The sequence below is a fragment of the Zeugodacus cucurbitae genome, unplaced genomic scaffold (genome assembly GCF_028554725.1).
Source record: "Zeugodacus cucurbitae isolate PBARC_wt_2022May unplaced genomic scaffold, idZeuCucr1.2 ctg00000237.1, whole genome shotgun sequence".
In the NCBI taxonomy this organism is placed as follows: Eukaryota; Metazoa; Arthropoda; class Insecta; order Diptera; family Tephritidae; genus Zeugodacus; species Zeugodacus cucurbitae.
Window position 1 is genome coordinate 20,001 of NW_026530866.1, and position 6,413 is coordinate 26,413.

The 6,413-nt window shown below is 28.6% G+C and overlaps 2 non-coding genes across 2 annotated transcripts; both read right to left on the reverse strand.

Annotated features, from left to right (window-relative positions):
- Positions 1-390: 390 nt before the first annotated feature.
- On the reverse strand, positions 391-569 carry LOC128924057 (5.8S ribosomal RNA). Its single transcript, XR_008472754.1, has one exon. It is a non-coding gene; the product is annotated as a 5.8S ribosomal RNA (ribosomal RNA).
- A 509-nt stretch (positions 570-1,078) lies between these two features.
- LOC128924058 (small subunit ribosomal RNA) lies at positions 1,079-3,069 on the reverse strand. Its single transcript, XR_008472755.1, has one exon. It is a non-coding gene; the product is annotated as a small subunit ribosomal RNA (ribosomal RNA).
- Between the last annotated feature and the right edge of the window lie 3,344 nt (positions 3,070-6,413).

The following is a 6,413-nucleotide window of genomic DNA, read 5'->3' on the forward strand; positions in this document are numbered from 1 at the left end:
TTATTTCTTAACACCAATATAATTTTCTTAATAATAAATATTCAATCTTTTCATCCCGTACTACTTACTTCATTATAACAACAATATTATTTTCTTGGTTTTTTACATTTAAGGCAATCCTAGAATAAAATAATATTTTATGCTAGACGTTCCTCTAAATGTATATATTATTTGAAATAATAATATTGAAATTTTATTGTTTTTGGGAATACTAAGATTCTTATTTATTATAAAATTTCGTTCAAATATGAGGTGTTCAAGAATATATTTTCTATATTTCTTTTTATGCTATTAATATTATGGATTGAAAAATACAATCCAGTAATATACCATGTGCTTAAATTCTTTTAATTGACTAAAAGAATAAGCAACTAATTTAGCATAGTCTTACAACCCTCAACCATATGTAGTCCAAGCAGCACTTTAAAATTAATTAAAGTACATAACAGCATGGACTGCAATATGCGTTCAAAATGTCGATGTTCATGTGTCCTGCAGTTCACACGATGACGCACAGTTAGCTGCGTTCTTCATCGACCCATGAGCCGAGTGATCCACCGCTTAGAGTGATAATTTTTTGTTTATTTTAATTTAACGTCAAGAGTTTTTAATTTATTGAAAGAATAACATTTCGTTTTCGTATATAATATATAAATTATTTTAAAACATCTTTCAATAAATTGTAATTTTCAACCCAAACATTTACAAGTTGCGCATGTCTTAGTCCAACAAAAACAGTAATTCCTTTTTTATTACATTTTATTTAATTTCTATATATTTTTAAGGAATTACACGTTAATGAGAACAAATTAACTTATCATTTATATTATTTTTATAAATAATAAGTACAACTATATATGTTTAAAGGTTTGTTGCGTTCAAATACAATGTATGCGATATAATTTTCATTATACTACAATACAAGGAGTAAAAAAAAAAAGAAAAAAAAGAAAAACATTCAAATAAATGAATGAAAAGAAAAAAAAGAAAATAATTTTTCTTTTTTATTCTTTTTTTGTTTGTTTGTTTGTTTGTTTGTTTGTTTGTTTTTTTATAATATTTACGGATAGGAACACAATAATGATCCTTCCGCAGGTTCACCTACGGAAACCTTGTTACGACTTTTACTTCCTCTAAATAATCAAGTTCGGTCAACTTTTGCGAAACAACCGTGAAACACAAGGCGTCACAGTGATCACGTCCGGAGACCTCACTAAATAATTCAATCGGTAGTAGCGACGGGCGGTGTGTACAAAGGGCAGGGACGTAATCAATGCGAGTTAATGACTCACACTTACTGGGAATTCCAAGTTCATGTGAACAGTTTCAGTTCACAATCCCAAGCATGAAAGTGGTTCAGCGGTTTACCCGGACCTCTCGGTCTAGGAAATACACGTTGATACTTTCATTGTAGCGCGCGTGCAGCCCAGGACATCTAAGGGCATCACAGACCTGTTATTGCTCAATCTCGTTACTGCTAGACGCAATTTGTCCATTTAAGAAGCTAGTGTCCTTATAATGGGACAAACCAACAGGTACGGCTCCACTTATATAAACACATTCAAACACTTGCACATTCAAGATGAACTCATGAATGAAGGCTATATAAGCTTCAACACCATAATCCTGAAAGCATCTATTTAATATATTTGAGTCTCGTTCGTTATCGGAATTAACCAGACAAATCACTCCACGAACTAAGAACGGCCATGCACCACCACCCATAGATTCGAGAAAGAGCTATCAATCTGTCTTACACGCTTATGTTCGGACCTGGTAAGTTTTCCCGTGTTGAGTCAAATTAAGCCGCAGGCTCCACTCCTGGTGGTGCCCTTCCGTCAATTCCTTTAAGTTTCAGCTTTGCAACCATACTTCCCCCGGAGCCCAAAAGCTTTGGTTTCCCGGGAAGCGACTGAGAGAGCCATAGTAGTAGCTACACCCAATTGCTAGCTGGCATCGTTTATGGTTAGAACTAGGGCGGTATCTGATCGCCTTCGAACCTCTAACTTTCGTTCTTGATTAATTGAAAACATCTTTGGCAAATGCTTTCGCTTAAGTTAGTCTTACGACGGTCCAAGAATTTCACCTCTCGCGTCGTAATACTAATGCCCCCAAACTGCTTCTATTAATCATTACCTCTTGATCTAAAAACCAATGAAAGTAGAACAGAGGTCTTATTTCATTATTCCATGCACAAAATATTCAGGCATTTGGAGCCTGCTTTAAGCACTCTAATTTGTTCAAAGTAATTGTACCGGCCCACAACAACACTCGATGAAGAGCACTGAAGCAGGTTTAAATAGGAGGAATATATAAAAAATACATTGTATTAATTACATATAAGAACTCCACCGGTAATACGCTTGCATACATAAGGTAATGTACATACCACAATTATAGCTGTACTACCCGTATGAAGCACAAATTCAACTACGAACGTTTTAACCGCAACAACTTTAATATACGCTATTGGAGCTGGAATTACCGCGGCTGCTGGCACCAGACTTGCCCTCCAATAGGTCCTTGTTAAAGGATTTAAAGTGTACTCATTCCAATTACAGGGCCTCGGATATGAGTCCTGTATTGTTATTTTTCGTCACTACCTCCCCGAACTGGGAGTGGGTAATTTACGCGCCTGCTGCCTTCCTTAGATGTGGTAGCCGTTTCTCAGGCTCCCTCTCCGGAATCGAACCCTGATTCCCCGTTACCCGTTGCAACCATGGTAGTCCTAGATACTACCATCAAAAGTTGATAGGGCAGACATTTGAAAGATCTGTCGTCGGTACGAGACCATACGATCTGCAAGTTATCTAGAGTTCAACCAATATAACGATCTTACGATCGCTTGGTTTTAGCCTAATAAAAGCACACGTTCCAAAAGGTCCGTGTTTATTTTGCATGTATTAGCTCTAGAATTACCACAGTTATCCAAGTAACTGTTAACGATCTATGGAACCATAACTGATATAATGAGCCTTTTGCGGTTTCACTTTTAATTTGTTTGTACTTAGACATGCATGGCTTAATCTTTGAGACAAGCATATAACTACTGGCAGGATCAACCAGAATAATATTTTTTATTCATTTATATAATATTTTTTATACTATATAAATTTTTATAATGATATTTTCAATATTTGAAAATTAAGTACACGACATATACACAATGCAAAGGAGAACGAAATCGCGACAATAAATAATTATGAAATTTCTTCTACTATGGTCGGATTAAATAATTTACTTCATGTCATTTAAATTTCATATTATTGTATTATTTATTGCGGTCTTATTCGGACTTTGAGACTGTGTATCTTATCGTGAGAAAGAATTTTCGTTCTCTATACATATATAATATAATTATTAATGTAAGGACGATGTTTCTTCTTGTATTTGTTAAACTTTCAAATAATATCATTTTTTATACATTTTACTTTATTTCAATGCATATAGTGTATATATCTTTTTTTAAGAGTATATACGTTTTTCTTTTGATTTGAAATTAATAATTTCAATTCAATTATTTTTCATTTTATTTCATATATGATATGAAAGTATTCGAGCGTAATAATATAAATATTTAACTTTATTGAATTTTATTCTTTACCCACATATATTTTATGTGAATAGAAGAACAAACCCCAAAAAAAGTTAAATTAAAAAAAAAACGACTACATTATGTTAGGTATAGAAGAATAATCTCAATTAATAACATTTCATTATTAACAAAATTATTTCTATTTAAACCAACTGTAGCAAACCAGGAATAAATTTTTTTGCTCTCATTTATATATTACACTTAAATACTTTTATAAATATATGAAAATAATTTTCATATAAGTACTAAGTATGCAATTTCATACAAGTATTAAAATTTTCATACAAGTACTAATGTTGAAGTTTCATACAACATATATGTTTTCTGCCACGTACACCTCACCAACCGGAAATCGTATGGAGAAAATCTTTTTAACCATATAAAAGTTTTAAATTCATATATATACAAGTAATTTATATCATTTTCTATGAGCATTATGCTTATAAGAAATATTACAACATCAAAAATAGCTTAACATTTATTTTTTTTTTTAAATTTTTTGTACTTATATGAAAATTATTTAGTTGTATGAATTCATACACTTAGTACTTATATGAAAATTAGTATCTATATGAAAATTAATTAGTATTTATATGAAATTTATTAAGTATCTATATGAAAATTATTTAGTATTTATATGAAAATTATTTACTTGTATGAATTCATAAACTTAGTATCTATATGAAAATTATTTAGTATTTATATGAAAATTTTTTACTTGTATGAATTCATAAACTTAGTATCTATATGAAAATTATTTAGTATTTATATGAAAATTTTTAACTTGTATGAATTCATTAACTTAGTATCTATATGAAAATTATTTAGTATTTATATGAAAATTTTTAACTTGTATGAATTCATTAACTTAGTATCTATATGAAAATTATTTAGTATTTATATGAAAATTATTTACTTGTATGAATTCATAAACTTAGTATCTATATGAAAATTATTTAGTATTTATATGAAAATTTTTAACTTGTATGAATTCATTAACTTAGTATCTATATGAAAATTATTTAGTATTTATATGAAAATTTTTAACTTGTATGAATTCATTAACTTAGTATCTATATGAAAATTATTTAGTATTTATATGAAAATTTTTAACTTGTATGAATTCATTAACTTAGTATCTATATGAAAATTATTTAGTATTTATATGAAAATTATTTACTTGTATGAATTCATAAACTTAGTATCTATATGAAAATTATTTAGTATTTATATGAAAATTTTTTACTTGTATGAATTCATAAACTTAGTATCTATATGAAAATTATTTAGTATTTATATGAAAATTTTTAACTTGTATGAATTCATAAACTTAGTATCTATATGAAAATTATTTAGTATTTATATGAAAATTTTTTACTTGTATGAATTCATAAACTTAGTATCTATATGAAAATTATTTAGTATTTATATGAACATTTTTTACTTGTATGAATTCATAAACTTAGTATCTATATGAAAATTATTTAGTATTTATATGAAAATTTTTAACTTGTATGAATTCATTAACTTAGTATCTATATGAAAATTATTTAGTATTTATATGAAAATTTTTTACTTGTATGAATTCATAAACTTAGTATCTATATGAAAATTATTTAGTATTTATATGAAAATTTTTAACTTGTATGAATTCATTAACTTAGTATCTATATGAAAATTAATTAGTATTTATATGAAATTTATTAAGTATCTATATGAAAATTATTTAGTATTTATATGAAAATTATTTACTTGTATGAATTCATAAACTTAGTATCTATATGAAAATTATTTAGTATTTATATGAAAATTTTTTACTTGTATGAATTCATAAACTTAGTATCTATATGAAAATTATTTAGTATTTATATGAAAATTTTTAACTTGTATGAATTCATTAACTTAGTATCTATATGAAAATTATTTAGTATTTATATGAAAATTTTTAACTTGTATGAATTCATTAACTTAGTATCTATATGAAAATTATTTAGTATTTATATGAAAATTATTTACTTGTATGAATTCATAAACTTAGTATCTATATGAAAATTATTTAGTATTTATATGAAATTTTTTTACTTGTATGAACGTGGTTTCGGCGTTTTGGCTCTTTATATGGGGTTTCGGCTCTTCGCAAATAGGGACAGTAGGAATCTCCTGAATTCCTTTTTGCGCGTCACTAATAAGATGACGATGCATTTGGCTACGTAAATAAAATCATTTTTATGCCCGCCGTTTAACCAAACTTAGTTTTTTTTATATGCAAATATACGTGGTTTCGGCGTTTTGGCTCTTTATATGTGGTTTCGGCTCTTCGCAAATAGGGACAGTAGGAATCTCCTGAATTCCTTTTTGCGCGTCACTAATAAGATGACGATGCATTTGGCTACGTAAATAAAATCATTTTTATGCCCGCCGTTTAACCAAATTTAGTTTTTTTTATATGCAAATATACGTTTTTTCGGCCTTTTGGCTCTTTATATGTGGTTTCGGCTCTTCGCAAATAGGGACAGTAGGAATCTCCTGAATTCCTTTTTGCGCGTCACTAATAAGATGACGATGCATTTGGCTACGTAAATAAAATCATTTTTATGCCCGCCGTTTAACCAAATTTAGTTTTTTTTATATGCAAATATACGTTTTTTCGGCGTTTTGGCTCTTTATATGTGGTTTCGGCTCTTCGCAAATAGGGACAGTAGGAATCTCCTGAATTCCTTTTTGCGCGTCACTAATAAGATGACGATGCATTTGGCTACGTAAATAAAATCATTTTTATGCCCGCCGTTTAACCAAATTTAGTTTTTTTTATATGCAA